The sequence below is a fragment of the Lactuca sativa genome, chromosome 3 (genome assembly GCF_002870075.4).
Source record: "Lactuca sativa cultivar Salinas chromosome 3, Lsat_Salinas_v11, whole genome shotgun sequence".
Taxonomy (NCBI): domain Eukaryota; kingdom Viridiplantae; phylum Streptophyta; class Magnoliopsida; order Asterales; family Asteraceae; genus Lactuca; species Lactuca sativa.
This window is the reverse complement of record NC_056625.2, coordinates 297,505,946-297,531,200: the sequence shown is the minus strand read 5'-3', so window position 1 is coordinate 297,531,200 and position 25,255 is coordinate 297,505,946.

The following is a 25,255-nucleotide window of genomic DNA, read 5'->3' as shown; positions in this document are numbered from 1 at the left end:
CAGAAATAAGATGGACAAGGAAGGGAATGTGATTCGTAACAAGGCCCGGTTGATTATAAAAGGATACTGCCAAGAGGAAGGTATAGATTATGAAGAGACCTTTGCTCTAGTTTCAAGATTAGAGTCGGGTCGAATCTTTCTTGCTTATGTTGCACATAAAAACTTTGAAGTCTATCAAATGGATGTAAAGTGTGCCTTTCTCAACGGAGAACTTGAAAAAACGGTGTACGTTGAGCAACCGCCAGGCTTCGTGAACGAGAAGCATCCAGATCACTGCTACATTATAGACAAAGTGGTATATGGCCTGAAGTAGTCTCCCATAGCTTGGTATGAAACTCTCACTTGATTCTTAAAAATGTCAAAATTTAAACAAGGTTCGGTTGACCCAACCTTCTTTCGTAAGAGAGAGGGTAACCACATTATGATAGTCCAAATTTACGTTGATGACATCATCTTCGGCTCCACGAATCCCAGCTTACCAGCTAAATTCAGGAAGTTGATGGAAACTAAATTTGAGATGAGCTCAATGGGTCCAATTAACTTTTTCCTTGGCTTAAATATTAGACAGGGACCCGAAGGCATTTTTATCAATCAGGAGGCATATACAAAGACATTGCTTACCAAGTTTGGCATGACAGGAGACTCCAAAGTGAAAGTTCCTATGACTTTTGGGACTAAGCTTACACCATCTTTGGAGAAGCCAACCGCTGACATGATGCTTTATCGTCAGATGATTGGGTCACTAATGTATCTCACATCTAACAGGCCATACATCATGTTCTCAGTCTGCTATTGTGCCAGATTCCAAGCTAACCCACATGAACCTCACATGATAGCCATGAAAAACATCTTTCCCTATCTGAAGCGAACTTCCTCTCTCGGTTTATGGTATCCAATCAACTCAGGTTTCTTTGTCCAAGCGTTCTCAGATGCTGACTTAGGTGGTTGTGGATTGGATCGAAAAAGCACTACTGGAGGATGCCAATTTCTTGTTGGTAAATTGGTTAGCTGGCAATCAAAGAAACAAACCTGTGTTTCTCTCTCCACGGCTAAAGCTGAATACATAGTCGCCGCCTCATGCACATCTCAGGTTGCTTGGATACAGAGTCAGCTTAGAGACTATGGGCTGAACATGAAGAAAATCCCACTATATTGCGACTATGAAAGTGCAATTAGAATTTTTCATAACCCAATGCAACACTCGAAGACAAAGCACATAGCACTGCAATATCACTTCATCAAAGATCATGTGGAAGATGGTTACGTGGAGAATCACTTCGTTAGGACCACTGATCAACTAGCAGAAATATTCACTAAGGCTTTACCTGAAGCAAGTTTCAACAAGATCTTACAAGGCCTAGGAATGATGGAAAAATAATCAGTACCAAAATCGCCTTCGCTTCATTAAAGGTAAGAAGCGAAATAGAGCGAACACTCGGTCTATTTCGGGTTCAGTTCACCCGGGAACCGAAATGAACCGAACGCTCGGTCTATTTCGGGTTCGGTCCTTCTGAACTCATTTGCTTCTTTTTCATTAAAAGGGATTTTAATTCTATTCTTTTGTACACTCTTTTAAATACTCATTTTTATGTTTTTATTTTTCATGTTTTTTTATTCATTTCATAAAATCCAAAAATATTTTTCTTTTTGTTTTATTAACATTTTTCATAAAATCCAAAAATATTTTTCTTTTTGTTTTATTAAATTTTTTTCACAAAATACAAAAATATCTTTCCTTTTATTTCATTTTTCTCATGCTTTTCTTTGTATACATGCTACTCTCAATGGTCAACCTCAAGTAGGTATAAATTCTTTTCTTTTAATTAGTTAAGTGTCCCTAGATGCATGTTGCTGCATGTTGACCAAAGCCTCTACAGATTTTGAGTGAAGCCTTAATAATGTGATATATACAAATCATGTTTTCCCAAACTAGGCTATTATATTCACTCTAATCATGAGCTACCTTACTCGTCTCATATTGTGTTTAGAGTTTTCTGCTTGGTCCTTCTTTTATAGCAGAGGTACATTCGCTTATTACACCACCTCTATCATTTTTCTTCATTACACTTCGTGTCACTAATGTAACCCTTGAGACTCTCAGCACTTACCACTGAGGTTTATGGTTATACAAACATCTGTGTTAATGATCTTAGTCTCGTGTCACTATGTACTAAGTGAAACCCACAATTCAAAACCCTTAATGAATTGACGGTGCATCATTACCATGGTCTAGCTTTCATGAATGAAATCTCTTTTTATTTTGAGTGATCCTTCTGAAAATGTCTATAACCAAGACTTTTCTTCCCCAAGGATCCAGTTATATATATATATATATATATATATATATATATATATATATATATATATATATATATATATATATATATATATTTTGAGATTTCTCAATTGTCAACAAGTCACTGAATATGTTTCCCACCTACTTGTTTAACAGGTTACATTGGTCTCACAAATACTTCGTTCAGTTTTGATCTTATATCAAGAACCGAAATCATGAATTGAAGCGAAAGCCACCCTTTATAGCTTTAATTAAAAAGATGCCTTTCAATACTTCTTAACAAGTACTTGATCGTTATTTAATGGGAAGCCTCACAAGCACTTTGAAGTCTCTCTTGACTTTGAAGGAAGAGATTCGTGCCCGGAATCAGTCGCTTTATGTCTTAACAGACATCACAAATTCCCATAAAAGTTTGCTTTATTTCTTTATCATTCACACTCTATGCACGAAAATCTTTAGTTTTCCAAAAATCTGGTTCTATTAACGTTGAGCTAATTTTTACAGCTTTGTTTCTAAAAACATTATGGTGATCGATAAAGATAAAGGTGATGACGGTTCATGTAAATTATGTGGGTGATGTTTCGGATAAAGTTCTTTGGATAAGTTAGCAATTATCCAATCATTTTGACGATTTGAAAAAGGTCCTTTTCTATGGAAATGCGCGTAAAAGTGAAACATCCTTTCTCTCTCATGCGTCATCATAAGGACTGCCAACTGTCCACTCCATCGCATCAGGAACGGTTTCACATAAAGCCATGATTTCAGCCGGATATTTCTCTCTCCTTCTCTTACGTATAAAAGGATTTCTCATGCTCCACTTTCCTCTTTTATCGCTCACAAATCCTTAAAAAGAAAAGGGAGATCTTTCTCACTGTTCATCATCTTCTTCTCCAGCTTCATCAATGGCGAAATCATCTTCTGTTCAAGATACCTCTGCTCACTCCAACCTTCTTACCATTAAGCCACAACAAAACCTCATCATTGACCTTACACCCTTCATCTATGAACCCTACATGATGTACGTCGTCTAATGCCTCAAGTACTCTCCTCTTGTTCAAGCTCTTACAAAGGTGGAAGTGGTTCCCATGTCTTGCCTCTCTCACATTTATTCAACTACTTATTATGACAAGGTTGCTGAGAGGATTCACTTTGATATTCACAACAAGAAGACCTCCATCTCCAAGAATCGCTTTTGTGCCCTAATTGGTCTTGCTCATGAACCCACTCTAGTAAACCCCGACTCCATTACTACTGGTCAACTATTCTCCATGTTCTACCAAATGGGGTACACAGAAACCCTAACCACCGTTACCAAATTTAAGAAGTCTGGCCTTCCCCCACAATGGAACGACCTCTTTACTCTTATTTTCAAGGGTCTCTCAGAGCGTAGCGCCGGTTCAGACGGAGCAAGCAAGTCATTTATGACTATGCTTTATGGGTTGTATAATGGTGTTACTCTGGACTATGGGGTAGTCATATGGCAACAACTGGTTCAGATTTTATATTCTTCTTCTCGACATTCTGAGATTTCATGTGGTAGGTACTGGTCCATTATCACAAAGTGGGTGATGGATCGTCTTCATGTTCCAATCATGGCAAACTCCCTTCTTTCATCTATCGCAACCTTTCACACAACGAAGATCATCGTCACAAATCCTTCCAAGTATTTCTTCATTGGATCGATTCCAGCAGCTATGTATGCCTGTGTGACTGAGGCAAGTAAAGTTATTCAAGAATACAAGAAGCATCCTTCTTCGGGCCCAAGGGAACTCACTCCTGCCATGATTCGCTCTATCGAGGAAGCAGACAAGCCTGCGAAGAGGGGAAAGAAATCAGAAACACAAAAGGAGGTGAGAGTTACTAAACCAGCTAAGGGACAAACTCCCAAGAAGCGAAAGTCCGACAAAACTGCTCCTTCACAGCCTAAGCAGAAGAAGCTGAAAAAGCCAGCCAGGAGACTCATTCTTCAATCCTCTAGTGATTTGGATTCTGAGAATGTTCCTCCCGGTAACAAACCAACTACTCCAACAGAATCAGAGAGCAAAAGCTCTGACTAGGAGGCTTCGGCTCGTACTGATACTCCGCCTAGATCACCAACACCTGAGGTACCTGTTCGCTCTCCAGTTCCTTCTTCTCCACCTGCTACAATCCCCATTTCATTACCAACAACCTTCCCTATTATCATATCCCAACCTACATCTACTATTCCCATTCCCACTCCTATCTTCTCTGACACAACCAAAACCGCCACCACTAGAGCTCCAAGCAACGTATCTGATACGTGGTTTCGGTCTTCAGTCCCAGAAACTACCAAACCCTTATCTCCCACACCATGAACCGAAACCAACCCTGTCCTGGGTGGCAAAGACATGGAATTTGATTCCTTTTACTACAGCCCTTATCGTGTTTAAAGTGACGAAGATGATGATGCTCCTCTTACCAAAAAGAATCTCAAGGAGCTGAATACCAAACTTGATACTCTCATGGCCTCTTCTTCCTCTCACACTCCCAATTCTGAATCTGCTATTCAGAAAATGCTTGACTCTTTTGTCACAGCACATGAGGCTTCCATCTCTCGTGCCACAGAAGCCATTAACAATTCCACCAAAGTGTGTACAAAAGCTACCGAAAAAGTTGATAAACTAATTCAATACGCTAACATTTTTCTTGAGTCCTTACATGGAGCTGCTGCCTCAAATGCTTCTAAAGTGACCAAATCCATAACCAAGCTTGAAGAAGCCTTTGCTACTGAGAAGCAAAATTTTGTCCATCTTCGCCAGGATATTCAAAAGGACAATCCTGCTCTTCTTTCCTCTCTCAACGAGCGTCTAACGAAGCTTCAGTATAACCTCGCTATGGAAAACTCCCTGATGGATGAACTTGCATGCAAGACAACTCAACTCAAGACCAAAAGTCTTCAACTTTCTCAGGCGAACAACGAGGTCACTCAGCTTCGTTCTGAAAGAGCTGTTGTCAAGAGCTATGTCTCCGACATTCACGCAATTCTCTTAGGCATTTTGGAGGCTCATGACCCTATTCTGACTACTTCTATTCTACGCCATCTTGCTGACAAACTCTATCCTTCCCTTGGGATGTCGAGTCGCATTGAAGGTGTTTCTGAGGCAGTGGTACCTCCGAAAAAGGGGGATAAGAACTCACATCGTCGTCTCAACCTCATCCTAAGTCTCAACCTCCTTTTACTTCCCAGCCAGAACTACAAAAGCCCGAGCATGCTTCAGGTTTGGGTCCTAAGGGTAAAGGCAAGGGTCCAATAGTGGATGACAGCGATGAGGAAGAGGAAACAATTGTTGATGCCTTGAAGCGAAAGGCAAGGGAAAAGGAGATCGATCTCAACGCCAAAATAGTAAAAGAAGCTGAAGAAAGAGAAAGGAGATTAAAGGAGGCTCGAGTTCTCTTAGAAAGCAAGAAAACTCTTTTTCCCTTCTGGACGTTGGAAAAGCTGCTCAAAGAAGCCATTGACTCTCCTAGCACTCATTGGCTTGAGCCAGTAGTGTCTTTGGACTGTGAAAACACAAAAGATTCACAATTTGACATGCCTATCACCCAAAAGGCGTTTGTGTTTCACTGTTTTCTTCCCGTTGCAGAAGTCCCACATCCAGACCCGAAGGTTGATCGTGAGCTCATCAATTACTACTTAGAGTTCGCTCAACCGCAATATGTCAGTTGGAGCGCTCAGAAAATCATCACAGTTCGGGTGCTTAAGCCTCAAGCAGCAGGAAAATTTATCAATGTCAAGTTCAAAGTCACAAGAGGTTCGACTTTGTCTGAGCTTACTTTCTCTTTTGCTGATCTGCCCAATCTTAATCCTTATGATTGGATTGTCCTACACAACATTCTACTCTCCGAACCGGTTGAGTATGAGCCAATTATTGATCATCTTAAAAGATTGTTAGCCTGATACGTTCTGGAGGTAGCTAAGATGGATCAAGAGGTCGCTTCGGTTCTCAGAAAGAAACCCACCATTCTGCCAGTTGGTTCTGCAAGTGACGTCAACAAGATGAAGATGGGAAAGATTGATCCGGTCTTAAATTTTTTGATGTTCACCAAACAGGATGGTAAGAAGTGTCTGTTCGCCTTAACGGATAAACATCTCTTCACTACTTCGTGCTTGGAGTATGTTCTTGGGATTATTCACAAATGCAAGCAGAACAGTGAAAGCGACAAGAAGTACACCACTGATATGATAAGATGGTATATCCACTTTCGCCATGTTCTTCTTGCTATAATTCCTTGTTTATTCAAAGTGGTGAAGCGAACCTCAGCCAATCAACCGAAGTGATGGTCTCGCCCCAATTGACGCAGAGGGGGAGATTGTTGGGCTTATAGTGTTGCGTCATGGGCTCGGTCCTTAGCCTAGTTTTGATATCCGGGTTGGGCTTGTCTAACCGTAATTGTTTTTATTCTAGGGTTTTAGTATTTAAGGTGCATGCATGCATCCTTAATCAAAAATGCTTTTATTATCTTTCTTATCAAAGTATTGTAAACCCTAGCTCGCCTCTACAGTGGAAGTTCTTTATCGAGCTCTACTGAGGCGTGACTATATTTGAATCATAAGCTTCATATTGATTCCATATTGTGTTCTTAATCATATTGTGATTGAATTGTTTGATCTTTATCAATATACCTGTGAAAGATCTAAACGATCTAGAGATTTATCCTCATCACTATCAGTGAGGGCTGTTTTGCAGAGAGGTTAGCCGAGTTGTATGTGAGAGAGGTGGTATCACGGCATGGAGTGCTGATCTTGAATGTGTCAGATCGGGATGTACGTTTCACTTCCAGATTCTAGAAGAAGTTCCGTGAGGAGTTGGGCACGAGGCTGCATTTCAGTACCGCCTACCATCCACAGACGGACGGGCAGATTGAGCGGACGATTCAGACGCTCGAGGACATGCTTCGAGCATACGTGTTGGACTTCGGAGGAAGTTGGGACACACACTTGCCGTTGGCTAAGCTTTCTAATAACAACAGCCACCATTTGAGTATCGGTATGCATCCCTTTGAGTTGTTGTATGGGAGGAGGTGTCGGACTCCTATCTGCTGGGGAGAGGTCGGGCAGCGAGTGTTGGGTAGCACTGAGTTAGTGCTTCAGACGACAGAGAAGATACAATAGGTCAAGCAGAGGTTGTTAACAACTTAAATTCGCGAGAAGAGTATGCGGATAAGTGACGATCCAAGCTCGATTTTTAGGTCCGAGATTTTGTACTCCTGAAGGTGTCACCTTGGAAAGGAGTGATCTGATTCAGGAAGAGGGGCAAGTTGGGGCCCCGGTACATCGGTCCATTCAGAGTGTCCGCGAGGGTAGGTAAGGCAGCATATCGTTTGGAGCTACCTGCGGAATTGGGACAGGTTCATGATACCTTCCATGTGCCTCAGTTGAGGAAGTGTATAGTCGACGAGTCGGCATTGGTACCACTGGAGGATATTCAGGTGGATGCGAGCCTGAATTATGTTGAGAGACCGATCGCGATCTTGTACTGGAAGGTCAAGGTTCTGAGGAACAAGGAGGTGCCTCTGGTTCAGGTCCAGTGGCAACATTGGAGAGGGTCTGAGCTGACTTGGGAGCCGGAGTCAGAGATGTGGGAGCAGCATCCGGAGTTGTTTGCGACATGAGACTTCGAGGGCGAAGTCTGGTTCTAGTGGGGGAGAATTGTAACATCTCAAATTCAGGTGTATCTCTTAAACCCTTCTTTTTTTCCCAAGTTGTCAAGTTAAGCCCCTTAAATGAATTGTTAGGCTAGTGAGTACGCTGGGCGTACTGAAGAGTACGTTGTGTGTACTCGCGCGCTTAATTTGGACGCGGACTTGCCTAGGTACGCTGGGCGTACCCAGGGTTACGCTGGGCGTAGCGAGCCCAGATGTAAACCCTAATTTGTGTCTTGTGTGCTATAAAAGGAATGCTAAGGCCTTATCCTCAGCCACTATTTCAGAGAGTGAAACCCTAATAGAGAGTCCTCCTTCGTTTCTAGCTAGTGTGTTGGTGTTCTAAGCTCCAAGTGTCATTTTAAGGTGGTGAAAGAGAAGAGGAGGCCATTTTGGAAGCTAGGAGTTTGTGGGCAAGAGTAGATCCGAGCTTTTCAGAGGTTGGAGCTTCTTTCAGAGGTAAAAAGCTCAAAACTTTCCTTGTCATTTGTGTTGTGTGCTTATTGGACCAATTTCTAGGGTTTTTGGTCCCAAGGTGGAGACTTTATAAGCAAATGGTCTCCATTGGCCTAGATCTATCATATTTCAGGACTATAAGAGTTGTATGTTCATAAAAATGCAATCTTGGACGTAAATATTGAGCCACGCATGAGATCTAGACCTTTTGAGGAAGAAGGAATGGTGTTAAAGGGTGTAGGGACCTTTACAGCCATGCAAAGGCTTAAAGGTTCCGACTTTATGGGATAAGTGGCTTAGGGAGAGTCAGATCTAGAAGTTGAATGAGTGTCTTAACCGTTTAAGACCAAAATCCAAGGAATGGTTGAAACTGAGACCTACGTTGGGCGTAACTCTCAGTACGTGCAACGTAAGGGGTTGAGACCCTGATTGTGGTTCACCGGCGTACGCCCCGCGTACAGAGAAGGTACGCGCTGCGTACTGCCTCCTGTTGACTTCCGTTGACTTTTAGGTTTTGGTCAACCTTTGGACTTTTGGGTCAGGGAGGGGCAAAGTGGACTTTACCCTTCTGTGGAATTGTAGAGTGGATTTAATCTAGCCTTTGAGAGCCATTATTTATTTAAGAGTGTTGTTATGTGTTTAGGTGGGGGCTAGACCAATGTGTTCGTGTGCGAGATTATCCGAGATACCCAAGGTGAGTCTTCTCACTATACATTACCTAGAGTGGTATATATGTGTAGACCGGAGGGTCTTGTGTGCTATGTGTATGTATGAGATTATGTGCAATGTGATATATGTATGCTATGTGATTGGATAGACCGGACTGGAGGGTCCAACGATATAGACAGGACCGAAGGGTCCAACGATACAGACCGGGCCGAAGGGCCCAACGAGCTATGACCGGACCAGAGGGTCCAACGAGCTACGGGACTGGAGGGTCCCGCTGAGACACATCGATCGGAGGGTTGTACTGTAGCCTCGAGAGGCGTATGTGTTGTATGTGGTATTTTGGTGAACTTACTAAGCCTTGTGCTTACAGTGTTTGTGTGATGTGTTTCAGGTACCAGTGAGGAACGTGGGAAGGCGCCATCATGACCAGTACACACTATCGGAGTTTCATATATTTGATCTTGGGATGTGATTTTATGGATTTGTTATGTGATACATTGAGAATTGGGAATTTTTATGAATGAAATTGCATTATTAAAAAGTGAAAAATTGTTTTGAAATTTACGTTGTTACACTACTGCTTTATTAAAAATTTTGTAGTTTTATTAAATACAATTTTTTTTTACAAAAAAATTGCAGTTTTTTTAAAAGAAATTCAAATTTTTTAAAAATTTATGCTTTCCAAAAAAGTTTAACAAATCTTTAGTTAAAAAAAACGAAAATTATTTTTTTTATAAAACAATCCAAAATTTTGTTTTATAATGTTAATTTGAGAGCTTTTTATTAATATTTCCAATAATACAAAAAATTAAGTGGGATTGGTATGATGACGATCATACCCTTAATGATTTGATTTTGATCCAACGCTCCACCTTTAGTACTTAGGTTCTCGGGAAACTATAAGTTCTCAATCGATCTCAACCACATATATATATATATATATATATATATATATATATATATATATATATATATATATATAAAGAAAGAAAAAACGAGTAATGTGCAATCTGTGAAACTTGTAAAATTTTCAATTCGTTTTGATCGTTAGATTAACATGGGATCATTTACATTTCAATTTATTTAGATTTATTTTATTTTGGTAGCATGCAGATGTTAAAAACAAGCATATTTATTCTTTCAGACTGCAGACGTTTGGTCTACGTCTTCTACTGCATATTTGTGCAGATATGGTTTGTAGACTACAAACATTTTGTCTCAGAAAAAACAAACAAAATCTTAGTAACATAACTAGAACATTGACTTTTAATACCAACTTATGAATTGGTAAAATTGACAGTTTAAGACCGTGTAAAACGTCACAAACCAATATAATATTTCATCAAAGTCATCATGAACAAAATCTAAATGACAAAGACTATCTCAACTTGTGTATTCTTTTTCAGCTCTCAAATTAGTGATAATAAACCCTCATTTATTTTTTAAACGACTTTATTTTTCAGTGCAAATATTATTTATTCTTGAAAAAAAAACATTGGATTCTTGGCACTTGAAGAATAGAAGTTAAACAAACTCAATTAATGAACCAACAGGATTAAATAAATCAGTAATGAGAAAATCATTTAGGATATTAATAATTGTCTCACCATGATTTAAACCACAAACATTTCACTCTTATATCCAAAAGTCGGTTTGCAAATATTGTTGTTTCTTCAATATCAGATGTTCGAACACTTAACCTCATGTTTTTCGTTAATGTTAAGACTTTGAATTTTAATCAAATATAGGAGGACCTTAATGAATCATTCACACTATCTTGTCTGCTTCCGTTAGGAACAACATGTAGAATCTCTCTTAACTCGCCTCCAAAAACAATTTTTTTTCCCTCCAAATGGAATTTTTAGTTGCTACGAAGATCACAACTCAATATATCCTTCAAAGATTGATCCAATGCTTCAAATACATGTTTATGAATCATAGGTGCCTCATCACATATAATCAATGATGTTTTTTTGAACAATCCGACAACATCATTGTCTAGCGTTATAAAACATAGAGAATCCTTCTTAAGATTTAGATGAATTATAAAGTGAGAGTGTGCTGTCATGCCTCCTGTTAAAAGCAATGGAGCAATATCACTTGAAGAAACATTTAAAACAATTTCACATTCGGATCTTATGGATGCAAATAATGTCTTCCGAAGAAAAGTTGTCCCAGTACCACAATAGCCACAAACAAAAAACACGCCTCCTTTTTTTATATGAGAAGTGTCATGACTTTATTAAAAACAATCATTGTTAAGTCTATTATCCTTATCTATAATTAATAATTTAATCATTATCTACTTATAACTCTCAATTATTATGTTATTAAAATGTAGAAGTAATTAGTCGTAAAAATACATATTTGACATAAAAATACACATTTGACAGAAGAACCAATAATAACTTCGTGTTTATAGCATAATAATTTGTGTCATATAATCAATAATATTTGAAATTTTGTGTCCGTTGAAAAACCATGGGGAGAGCAACATGGTCGTTAAAAAATCACTATTCGAAAATTATTGTTTTTAAAAATATTTATTTAGATAAGAATTAACCGGACAAAAATGACAAAAAGATACTAAAAAGAGGATGAGGTTGCAAAATATTATTTATAATTTTATCGAAACATTAGTATACATATTACTTAACAAATGCTCTTCTTTAGAGCTATGATACTATTTTTTATAAAATTGGTTAAAGATGTTATATTATAATAAAAATAACTTTTTCAATAGTGTAACACCCCGATTATTGGATGTGGAACTTGAGGATTTAGTGTAAGTTGAAGGGCCTACTTGACGAGTTGGTTGGCCCCAGCTCGTCGTGTAGGAGTTGATCAACAATGCGCGGAATATGAATTCTACTCGTTGAGTCGGAGGACTGGACTCGGCAAGTTGAGTCTGTTTGATGAAACCCTAATTGTTCGGGCTTGCACCCTATTTAAATAAATTTAACTCCTTTGCCCTGCCTCCCTCATCATTTTACCACCCTGAGACAAACCCTAATCGGGCACCTTCCATTTTGAGAGTGCTTGGAGATAATAGTGAGTATTTTGGTGCATTCCTTTGAAGGAATATGAAGAGTGAAGAACATGGAACAAGAAGGAGTATTTAGATCCAGCATTCATGCAGTTGTACCATCCATATGGAGGTAAAAAGTCCTTACCTTCGCTTTCCATTCCTTAGATCTCTTCTTATGTGAGTTCATGGGTTTTTGGTACAAAATGAGGGCCATTCTTGAGTTAAGCTTGCCCAGGGGGTATGAGTTTCAGATTTGGACTTCTCTAGGTCCCATGTACATAAAGCTTCAAGCTTTATGAAGCTTTGACCCGTCTTCATGTCCTAAACCCCTTCTTGAGCTTAGTTTTGGGTGATTTAGCCTTGTGAGGCCTTGCATGATCGTAAAGTTAGCAACTTTATGTGGTAACTCAATCCTAAGAGGTTGGATCTGGAGTTTGGAGAATTAGAATCGACTGGAATGAGTTTAATGAGATAGGGCTGAGGAACTCGACGAGTTAGGCATCCAACTCAACGAGTTGAGTTGGGTTTTCCCGATCTGGATTCATAGTGAACTTAACGAGTTGATGAGACAACTCGACGAGTAGTTAAGGTTTTTACCCGGTCTTTTGGACTATGCATGGACTCGATGAGTTGACTCGGGTTTTCGTGATTTTTGAGTACTGAGGACTCAACGAGTTCATGAGCTGCACTCGGCGAGTTAAGTCAGCATGGACTGTTGACTTGAGTGTTGACTTTCGTTGACTTTTAAGGTTGGGTCAAGTTGTGGACTTCGGAGATCATGGAGGGGTAAAATGGTCTTTCACCCTTTTCGGAGATTTAGTAAAGGAGTTAGCTTAACGTTTTATATAATTCTTGAGTATAGATGATTGTGATAAGTGTACGCGGAGTCTAGACCAGCAGTTCGAGTGCGGGATATATTGCTTTACTCCGCAAGGTGAGTCTTCTCACTATACTTACCATGAGTGGTAAATTTGTGTGACCGGAGGGTCTTGTATGCTATTGTTGAGTATTATGATATCCTGCATTATGTCTTTATGATTTATGTTGGGTATTATTCGGAGCTTTATTGAGTTAGGACCGGAGGGTCCAACCCGAGTTGTGGGACCGGAGGGTCTCCACCGAGACACATTGACCAGGGGGTCTTTATTGAGATTTAGCCATGAGAGGCTAATGAGATATGTGTGGTATTTTGGGGAATTCACTAAGTTTCGTGCTTACCATGTTGTATAATATGTTTTTTAGGTATTTTTCAGGATCGTAGGAAGGCGCCGGCTTGATTGTACACACCAGTTAGAGACCATGTGTTTGAGGATTCTGGGATTTTATCAAACATTGTTAACTTGTGTTTTGACAACTTATACATTTTGTGGTTTATGGTAAATGTGATATTGAGTGTGTGTGATTTTAAAAATGAAAAATTTTTATTTGAAAATTTACAGTGTTATAAGTTGGTATCAGATCCATGGTTTAACGGATTCGGATGTACTCTCGAGTATGTCTGGACTCAAGCTGAGGATTTGAGAAATATTTCTAAAAAGAAATGATTTTTTCTAAAACAAGTAAGAGTTTAAAGAGAAAACGAAACGGAGTAGTGTGTACAATCAACCATAGCCCAAGAGGTGATTTCCCAAAGTACCATTACTTGTTTATATTATGAGATATTTATGAGATATTAGAGTTGCATGCTAGAGGATAGGCTAGGTATTTCAGAAATTAGGGCTAGAGTTGCTTGATTTATGATGCCTTAGCCTAGGGGATGCTATTGATTAATATTATCTGCTATTGCTCTATGTATGTGCTAAGTAGGAGTGCCTAATAGGAATCTTTCAGAGAGAGCTTTGAGTAGAGGAGTAATCTAGGAGAGATACCTAGATATGCGTTTGAGAAATCTATTGAGAGAGTGGTAGGATACCACGAGAGGTGGGGTTGCCTAAGTTCGGTGATGCCTTTTGAGTTGTGGATAGAGCGAGTGGAGTTGTATGCTAGAGTGACTTTATGTGCTGGTGGAGGTTATTCGATGCCCGGATGTTTCTTGCTTTGTGCTTTGTGGAACTCTTGATAATGGGAGTCATCTGCTAAGTGAATATGACGATATTCAGGAGGTAGATGGTTGGCATCATGAGGAGTTCTTCAGCAGCTGATGGCAGAAGAGTGTGAGAACCTAGGAGAGCCTAAGGAGAAGTTTTAGTGCGATGAGTATGCTATTTAGAGGTAAGTATTTGTTGGAGAGCGAGCATGTGTAATGGGATTGGTGATCGAGGAGGTTGAGCAGCTACTTAGAAGTCTGGGACAATCCGTGTGGAAAATATGGGTAGATGTGGCAGGTAGTATGGCCTCGTACTACTGAAAGCAGAGGACCTATACTCAAAACACGGAGAATTCCAGAGGTTTTAAATAGTTGAATGAAGGGAGATAACATGGTTCGGGTACCATGATTCATAGCAGAGTGTGTTTCCATCTTTACCAGTTATCCGACGATGGGTGTTCAGACTGAGAATGGATATGGTAAACTGTGGGGCTAGAGGGCCAAGTCGGTTGAGCTTCGATAGAGTGTACCTTGCGAGGAAAATTGAGTTTAGATTCTGAGGAGTTTGACTGGTGAGCTATCAGTTGGAGTCGCAGGACACGAGGACAAGTGGAGATGTTACGATGTGGAGGATTGCGGTTTAGGTTGTCACAACTAGCATTTTAGCTAGGAAATTATATTCATGTAAACCCGTTCATCTATTGTAAAACATGTAATCTAAGTAAATCTCACTCAATGCTCATTTAGATTCATCAATTATGTTCATCAAAGAGTCTGAAAACCCTAAGAATCCTGGTTTGAGTCTATATTGGACTAGGAGTTCCTTATTGGGCCTAATGGACCAATAAGCACCCAGTTCAACTTTATTGGACTTAAAAGCCCTAATTGGATCCTAATTGGACCCAATTCATAAATCTAAAACATTTTGGACCATTTGGGTCCAGAACGATTCATTCTAACCTTAATGGGCCTTATATTGGGCCATAACTAATCCAATTAACCTTAGTGAGCCATAAGTCCGTTCTTTTATTCTAATTGGGTCGTGAATGCTTCCAAGAGCCCAAGGGGCCGAAAAAATTTATGTTTAGGATCCAAACTTCCTAGCTAAATTTAATGGGCCCAATATACTCCACCCTTTCTTCTTGGCCCTAAAAATCTCGGCCCATGAATGAACAAAAAAAAGAAGATAATTAAGGGGGTTGACTTTGGAGGTGACACCTCCATAATATTCAACATACATCAAGGCTTAAAACCACCATGCAACCAAGCTAGTCACCTGACCCCTCTCTCTCCCCTCTCCTCTTCTACTCTCGGCCGTAGACAACACACACACATTACACCAAATTCTCTCCAATTCTCTCAAGAATCATTCATCTTCTTCCTCCAAAATTCTCAAGATTTTGCTTAGGTTTCAATGGAATTCTTACAAGATAATCATCATTCTTGGTAAGTCTTTACATATTCAAGTTCTATAACTCCATTTCATGATAGATCACTCTTTTAATCAAAATTTTTGATGATCATACTCCTAGAAATCTTCTTAAGTTCGAGATTTGCTCAAGGGAGTTGCTAGGGCCGAAAATCACTTCATCTCTTTCCACTTCTTCTTCAAAAACCATACATCAAGCAAAAAAGTGAGTTCATACCCCTTTTTTTTGGTTTTTATATGATTTTTGGGGGAGAATGCAAGTAAAATGTGTAGATCTATGTATTATATGCATGTTTTGTGTGAATTCTTTGTTTATTTTATAATAATGTGTTAGATCTTAGCAAATATCAAAATTTTAAGTATTATTTAGAAAAGATCTATGAACTATGACATTATATACATCACATTACCAAGCCAAAAGTGATTACATGTTTAAGATACAAAAGATTTCAACAAAAACCTTGTTAAAGGTCAAAATTGTCAAGAAAAGAAAAGATAAGGGCAAAAAGTGACATTTATGTTTTTATAAGGGCCAAACAGGTCCTACATGTATAAAAAGGTATTTTTATGTTAAACATACTTTGAAAAGGGCCAAAAATACAAATTTAAGCTTAATGGGCCAAAACTTTTGGGCCTCGCGGTTTTGAGCCCAATTTGCGAAAAAAAGTTTTAGGGTTAAAAATGTTATTTGGCCAAAGTTTGAGTCATAAATGTAAATAAACAAAACTTAGAGGTGAAAATTGATGGGTTTTTAGGCATAAGAACAATCCTATGTGCTCATACAAACCCTAATGCTTGGATCTATGTTTCTCTATTGTACATGCTTTGAATCCAAGACTAATAAACTTAGATCTAACATATTATAAACTGAATTAGGGTTTATAGAATTACCTTTGATTGTTATATAGAAATAACAATCAATTCCTTGGTTGAATTGGCTTCAAAAGCTTAGTGCCTCAAGTGCTGCACCTCTAATGAGTCACAAACACCACTAAGCAACTTGGATGAAGAGGAGAATAGAGGGGAGGCACCAAAAACGGCTGGAAACCCTAGAGAATCAGTTGTCCACGTTTTTGGAGCCTAAGGGGTCCTTTATATACTTGTGTGGGCTGCTAGGGTTTCAGTCAAAACCCTAATGGACAGCTTAAACTCTAAGCAGCCCATGGAACCTTCTGGATAAGGCCATGGACGAAAATATGATGGGCTTCCATCATAATTTCGTTCACCCCTTATTCATTTAGCATTCCTTAGCCCAATAACTCAGTTATCCAATAATTGCAGTCCAGCCCCGTAAATTTAATTAATCTCTTTTAGCCATAAAATTAATTATCAATTAATTCTTGACTAATATTAATTAAACAATATGATTTCTCCTTTAATATATTATTCTCATAATATATTAATAAATCATATTTAAACCTTTCTCTCCTTAAATCATCCTACATATTGCTATGGTGAAGGCAACCCAAAAGGACCATGCTCATAATCGGGTCAAGTACATACCAAAATAGTTATGGACTTAGACACTAATCCAACAGTCTCCCATTTGGATAAGTCTAACAACTATTTTCCGTATGACTTCAGAACCTGATCAACAATCGTAGCTTTCAAAAGCCGCTGTCAACTCTGATCTTATCAGATAGCGTGTCCTTTAGATAAGGGATCATATATTCCTCCATTCTCAAGATATCGTATAGACATAAGACATGAATTTCAATCATTCTCTCTATACTGTTTCCCGACTTCCGATTTATGACGACTGATAACAGACTACAATTGAACACATCAACTTAGTCCCGGCTTGGCCAAGCGCTTAGGTGTCATCATTAAATCATCGAGAGGCCCACAGATATCGCTTTTATCCCACTTTGGGTAAAAGGAATGGATAAACTTCGACTCAAATGCTCGCTTGCATTTATTGATCAAATCACACACAACAATAAGTTTTATAACACCAAGTTACTGGTGCGTTTACTTATTATCAATGGTAACCGACCAACAAATAACAACTCACACGTCTCGGTTTCAAGAATATACAATATTATCGTCTCACTAATCACTCGTGATAAATCCATGAAGTGATCCAAGTGAGCGTGGGTTTAATCCAATACTCTAATCTTATCAAAGCACTCATGAACTCTGCAGCAAACTTGCGCTATGTCTAAACTTTTCAGACAATCTACAGACACTTCATGACAGTCTTCCTTCATACTTACTTCCAACGTATGACCGACTGTGGATGTTCGAATAACCTAGTTATTCGGGAAGTCAAAACATGCAAACTGAAACATAACAATAATACTTAATCCTATATGGCCCCAAACTTGTGAGAGTAAATAAAACACTTCTATTTATCCACCATATTGATCACTCATTATTTATCATTTAATGTTTCGGATAATCAACTCATTACTTGAATTACAACAACAATTGTCCTATGCTCTAAGCATGCACACTTTGTTTCCTATGGTCCATGCTTTGTGAAATAGATCAACTGAAAACTTTTCCAATGATGCTCATTTCACAATTCCTTAATCCTAACTGTTAGTGTAAGAACACAAGGTTCTTGCCACTACTAGAATATGCTAGATTCTAACATTTTACGCAACGATCCTTTCGTAAAGTCATAGCACAAAAGTCACCAAGACTTGGCTAATGAAATTACAAAGTACTTTCTTAGAAATTGTTACAAGACAATTCGATAGACGTGAAGTCTCACATTCAAAGTACATTCATTTGAACATCCTTCTTGCATAAAAGTTTCTATCTAGGCATAGACTCTCAATCTCCAACTCTCAATATGGAAACATTTCCACATTTGCCATATGACAACTCATCCTTAATAGAATCTTATCTATTCACAATAATGTCGATATGGTCCATCCAATACCATACTTCCAACTACTCACAAGCGACCAATCCTCAACGAACTTCGAATCGTCCTTTGATAGTTGTTTAATTATTTTAGTCAAAACCAATTCTAGTCCTTTTTCCCTCTTAATGCGCTAGACATTTGGAAAATTTTAGAATGGTAAATATTATAGCATTTGCAATCGATCCTATACCCGAAGCGTATGGGACACGATGCATAATGTCTTACATAAAGATATGATACTTTACCAATCTTTTGCCATAATATTTTATGTGTCATATTTTCACAATTCGAACTATGAAGAGGGATGCCGTAATCATAATCGAATTTTAAGAACACACAATGTATCCTTTGACTGAAAATGTTAAAATTTCTTAATCTAAGCTTTAAATATTGAAATGAAGTATAATATTCTCTCCCTTAATTATAGCAAAACAACTTTTCAACCCATGCAACTCTGCAAATGGAACCTTTGTTTTTCTATAATTAATATTGCTAACTTGCAATACTCGCCATAATAATCATACAAGCATAACATTTATGCTCCCACTATCCTGATGATTATCATATAAACATAACATTTATGCTCCCACTAGCTTTGACATGTATTCAGAAAACAAATGAACTTCCAGAAAACAATGCCTATTGAATTTCTAAAATTCATATTTCTAATACCAAATGCTTCGATAAGCCTTTATCTAAGCTTCTTAAACTTATACACCTTTGCCTTAGATAGCTCATATGTGTGTTTAAACAATTTAGAACTTATGTTACTAAGTTCCAAATGTTCAAACTAAATTGCCAAATCTCATAATTCGAACTATGGAAAGGGATGCCGTAACCATAATCGAATTTTGAGAATACAATTTTCACAATCGCTATCTTCTTAAAATCTCTCTTAGTGAAGGCATTTTCTCACAGTCATTTTCATGGAGGGAATCTTATGACACTTAGATTTTATGGTGTATGAGTTCCTATCCATGTGAATTTGCCAAAACCAAGGTTTGCGAGAAATCCAAACTCATATGGACTGAACTTTCTTAATCTTCATTTCTTTCCCTATGGTAACACGAGTGCCCACCATGTCTTCCAAGTAGTTTAGTAACTTGTCCTTACATATCAATGTACTTTCCATCGACTAAGGCTCTAGTATGCATTCAAATGAGAACTCATAGAACTCACATACACAATTAACTTAATTGGAACGGCACAGAAAACAAAATAAAGTCAGCACAATAGGTTGTAAACCTCAAGTCGTATGCTAGTGATGATCGATAAGGTTTATTCTTGATTTGCTCTTGAAACCTTTCAAGACCATTAAGACTCCCACTGACTCTTTGATATATAAGATTCTCTTGTCAAGAAACATTTCTTGACAAAGCAAATATTCAAGAGTTAGTGTAGTTCTTATCAAGACAAAACACTTCACATAATTGGTCCTAGTTGGTCTTTGTCTTATCCAAGACAGCACAACTTACCAATTTCAAATGTGAAAGAATAAGAAAATTTTTTCAAGTTCCACATTTGATGAGTGTTATAAACCTACTTTTGTCACAATCTTGACTCTAAGACTTGATATTGGAACGAAGTATGATTGACTTATTGATTTAACCATTTCTACAATACTCGATTCCTCTTCTTAGACATGCAATTGCACTAAGACTCACTTAGAGGATCTATTGAGACATGGTTCTCAATCATAAAGACTTATCATAAAACACAATAAAAGGTACTCTCCCTTCTTCTTAGAATAGAGAAACTTTTATCTTTCTGCCTACTTGATTCTGCTTTATTCGTTCTACTATTCATTGAAACTTTTTCAATCAACTCAGAATTACACTTAATCTTATAAGTATAATCATATTTACTAAACCTTAGTAAATCATGACGAATGTCTTTGTCACTCTTGTGGTGGACTTGATCAACGCACAACCTTGTGTACTTGATCTCCTTGTCCTTCAATAGACACTTTGCCAAAGAATTAGTCTAAGTTTCCCAAATGTGAAAGTTTTTCATACAATACACATTGCATGATTCCAAGTTTCTGTCCAATTGAAACTTGGGCGATGAGAAACTCTCCCTATTTGGTAAACTTTTGACATTTCCATAAATAACATAATTAAGAATCAAATCCATTTTGCTAATAATAGAAGTACACAAACATCAATTTTCCATATATTTCAATGCAAGGATAAACAAATAAGATAAAAACCAAAATTTATTTTATTCATAAAAGCAACGGAAAACATGTCCTTACAATGAAAAATTCAAATGAAAAACTATGTAATCATATACTCCTAACAAATCTATCATAACTTCCTAAGCTCAAAATCTGATCTTCGAATTCATGCGATAGAAATCCATTTCTTCGTGATCAGACTCATCTTGCTCTTCCATCAAACTTCCTCTCTTTTCTCTAATCCTGCAAAACATGCAAATGTAATCTTATCACATTATGAATAAAGAATAGGAATTTAAATGGAGTTAGATAGTGGATATTATACCTGAAGTAGAGCCATACTTATCGACACTCCCATCTCTTAGACTCTTTAGGTCCTTCGGGCAGCTTCGTATCCATTTCCCCTTTCCTTGGCAGCAGGAACATGTGGATTCTCCTAGATTGTCCACGGAAGCATGGTTGGTTGAATTATCAGACAAATATGCTCCATTACTTTGCCAAATCATTTCTGATTCAGCAGCAATAAGCATGTAAGTCAAGTCAATGAGGGTTGCGTCATGCTTCATCGTATGATACTCTCTTATGATCTCATCATATGATTCAGGGAGTGACTGAAGAATCCAGTCCACAACCAACTTATTTGAGATAGACGCACCCAACATAATCAACCTATCAATGTGCGATTTCATCCCTAGGATGTGAGCACACACGGGTTTACCATCTTGATGTTCCATTGCCAATAGGGATTCGGTGATCTTGAACTTTTCAAATCTTCGATCATCTGGCTTAGGGAGAACAACGGGAGGAAGAGGAGGAAGTGAAATCAAGCTAGTCCACATTGATCTCTCACTTTGAATCAAGCTTTCACTTTCATTAGGAACACTTTTTCCTTGGGATTCGGGAATACCACGGTTAGAGTCAGACATCTACAAAACGGGAGAAATTCAAGTTAAGTTGATTGAGTCCTTAATAAAACACCCAAATGAGTTATCAAGGCTAGGATCCAACACAATATTCTACAACCTAGAAAAGGGATGCCGTAATCTAGTTGCAAAATATTTGAAGGTAGGTAAATGACGATTTACCAATTTCCACCATGAAAAACGAAAAGGAAGTTTAAGTTTTAAATGAATTGAAACTCCTAGATCTTTTGAGATTCATTGAACTTTTCAATGGCATGTTTAATCTCGATTATGCCCTACTATTTGTGACTGGGATGCCGAGGATCACAAACAAGGTGTGAATAACCATACGAATCACGTGGTGCGCCTAATGCTACTATCACCTAATCAATGTGTCGGTTAGCCACACACGCTCCATTGATCTATGATAAGCATCGAGCCACCCTTCGCCACCAATGTCATCCCCAAATTAGTGTGCCGGTTAACCACACACGCTCTACTAACGTTTGACAAGGGTACGAAGTGTAATTCCATGGGTTAGCATACAATTTCATATTTTTCCTAAAGTAACTATGATTTGGGAATTTGAAAAAGCATTTAGTTACTTTGTATTTCATTATACTTATAATGGAAGGTTTCTGTCCTATCCTACCCGTTCAGCTAACGACCCTCCACTAGTCAAGAGTGCGGTGGGTAAGAGTGGATACCCATTCAATCGCCATTTTATAGGCAATTTCCTTAAACACCCCTTATAGACCAGCTTCGTGAATGAGGCCTACTAACGGTAAGACTGACTGTTTACTCATACATATATATAATATTAGACTTTTAATGTTATATATAGTATAGGGTGTATTTTACACTTTTAAAATACTAGTTGGTTTAATTTAGTAAAATTATACTTTTAATGTAAACCAAAACTTTGTGGGTTTATTAAATCACTTTTAATTATACACTTTAATTAATTAATAAAACCATAAGGGTGTGATTTGAACTTTTCAAAATACTAGGGTTTTAGAATTTAACATTTCAAAATTAAACTTTTAATTAACTTTTAAATTCAAAAAACTTGAGGGCAAGTTTTGAAACATTTCAAAACATTAGGGTTTAGAATTTAAATATTTCAAAAATTAAACCTTTTAATCAAAAATTTAAATTCCAAAACTTGAGGACAAGTTTTGAAACTTTTCAAAACATAAGGGATCAAATAACAAATAACATAAATTAAACAATTAATTTGGTGATTATCTATATTTGACCTAATCTCATTTTATTCATAAGATAATTACCAAAAAAAAAAAAAAAAAATTAAATAATCCATATTTATCATATAAAGAAACTATTATTTAAAAGATTTGAAATTATCTTTTGTCTTATGAAGGATAATCACCCAAATATAATAAAATTTGGATTTTATCATCAAAATATGTTTTTGGTATTAATCCTTCAGCAAAACAGCAATAAAACCCGATATTCCCTCTGTCTGACCCCTGGACTCGCCGAGTCAGGGACTGGACTCGCCGAGTCAGGGACAGACTCGCCGAGTTCATCCACTGACTCGCCGAGTCAGGTCGGGCAGAGGCCAAAAATCGAGTTTTCAGTAAATAAAACAGTTAAACATCACATACAACTGAAACCAACCAGGCTCTGATACCACTGATGGGTTTTTAGGCATAAGAACAATCCTATGTGCTCATACAAACCCTAATGCTTGGATCTAGGTTTCTCTATTGTACATGCTTTGAATCCAAGACTAATAAACTTAGATCTAACATATTATAAACTGAATTAGGGTTTATAGAATTACCTTTGATTGTTATATAGCAATAACAATCAATTCCTTGGTTGAATTGGCTTCAAAAGCTTAGTGCCTCAAGTGATGCACCTCTAATGAGTCACAAACACCACTAAGCAACTTGGATGAAGAGGAGAAGAGAGGGGAGGCACCAAAAACGGCTGGAAACCCTAGAGAATCAGTTGTCCACGTTTTTGGAGCCTAAGGGGTCCTTTATATACTTGTGTGGGCTGCTAGGGTTTCAGTCAAAACCCTAATGGACAGCTTAAACTCTAAGCAGCCCATGGAACCTTCTGGATAAGGCCATGGACGAAAATATGATGGGCTTCCATCATAATTTCGTTCACCCCTTATTCCTTTGGCATTCCTTAGCCCAATAACTCAGTTATCCAATAATTGCAGTCCAGCCCCGTAAATTTAATTAATCTCTTTTAGCCATAAAATTAATTATCAATTAATTCTTGACTAATATTAATTAAACAATATGATTTCTCCTTTAATATATTATTCTCATAATATATTAATAAATCATATTTAAACCTTTCTCTCCTTAAATCATCCTACATATTGCTATGGTGAAGGCAACCCAAAAGGACCATGCTCATAATCGGGTCAAGTACATACCAAAATAGTTATGGACTTAGACACTAATCCAACAAAAATAACATTTATTTTCAAATTGGACCAAAAATGTAAAAAATATCAAAATTGGGCCAAAAGTGTAAATTTTTACAAACAAGGGGCTGAAAATGTTCTTTTCTGCAATACACGGTTTTGAATGCGAAAGTATAACTTTTTGGGCTAAAACCGTAAATTTTTAGACATTTGGGACAAAATTGCAGATTTTTATAACTTATAGACTAAAATTTTTACAAAACTTTGGGCCTAACTTAAAATTTTGAGGATTATTGGCGAAAAACGTCATTTTTACAAAAAGATGATTTTTATCATCAATCTATTGAACTTCGAGCTAAAACAAACAATGGAATAAAACAAAACGAACAAAATACAACAATAACTATTTATTGGGCCTAATATACACGTTACTTAGCCATTGGACCCTAAGGGCCCAACTAAGTGTATATTGAGTCCAATGTGTCCCATGACGTGTTTATTGGGTCTTGCGACCCACTTACATGTTAACTTGGGCCTAAGTTATGGATTACATGTTTATTGCTCTTTTGTGGCCCATTTACATGCATATTGGGCCTAAATTACCCTCTTACATGTTAGTGGGCCTTTGTTGTCTAATTACATGCTAATAGGGATTGGAATGGAAATTTCACATGCTAGTAGGCCGTAACTATACCTTTGCGAAATCATTAAACGTCGTATACTTATATATATACCCTTCGAAATTCGAATACAAAACATACTACATATACATAAACATTAAACATAGTACAAAAAGGGTTTGAGAATCTAGTGAGATATGTCGGTTGACATCTCTGAGTGTACAATCGTAGCTTGTAGTTATAATCAGAGTTTCCTGGTAGGAAAGCGAGAGTTTGTGTATAGATCTATACGGGGTGACCCCCCACGCCTTAGCTATTCGCTATAGCTAGACTAGGCCAGTCTAGGGCGACAAAATCCTTAGCAAGACCGACATTTGGAAAAATACCAAGACGGGCGACCTAGTCATTATCATGCATGGTTATAACGGCTCATATAGGGATTCGATACCAAAAGATTAACCTATTGAAGATAAACTCTTTAATTGTGTTAATGCAAAACGACTCACTTAACGATACAAGAAATTAGATGTTGTTATTAAAACAGAAAATATCGGATTTTCTTGGAAATTATTCTTACACACTTATCCTTTATTCAAAATACAATGAATATAAACTACACTCTTTAAGTTACAACCATGAAATTCATACATGCATTTATACTTGATTTTCACATCATTTTTAGAAATTTTACAGAAAATATCGGA